The sequence below is a fragment of the Penaeus monodon genome, chromosome 15 (genome assembly GCF_015228065.2).
Source record: "Penaeus monodon isolate SGIC_2016 chromosome 15, NSTDA_Pmon_1, whole genome shotgun sequence".
Taxonomy (NCBI): Eukaryota; Metazoa; Arthropoda; class Malacostraca; order Decapoda; family Penaeidae; genus Penaeus; species Penaeus monodon.
In genome coordinates, this window is record NC_051400.1 from 33,536,154 (window position 1) to 33,536,358 (window position 205).

General features: G+C 36.6%; 1 protein-coding gene across 1 annotated transcript in view; it reads left to right on the forward strand.

Annotated features, from left to right (window-relative positions):
- LOC119582161 overlaps positions 1–205 on the forward strand; it is a 4,137-nt gene that overhangs the window by 1,757 nt on the left and 2,175 nt on the right. The gene's annotated exons all lie outside the window — the stretch shown is intronic.

The following is a 205-nucleotide window of genomic DNA, read 5'->3' on the forward strand; positions in this document are numbered from 1 at the left end:
ATATCCATATTTCATACTTATCATTCTTAACCAAATTTCTGTGTTTATCTTCCACCAACTTCCTTCCATCCTGGCTATTTCCTTCATCCTTATACTCCCTCCATCTTCTTTTCTCCCTTATTTTCACCCCCCCTCTTCTTTCTATTAATCCTCCTCTCTCTAATCTATTAATCCCTATGTCTTTTATTTCGTAACTCCCCTCTTT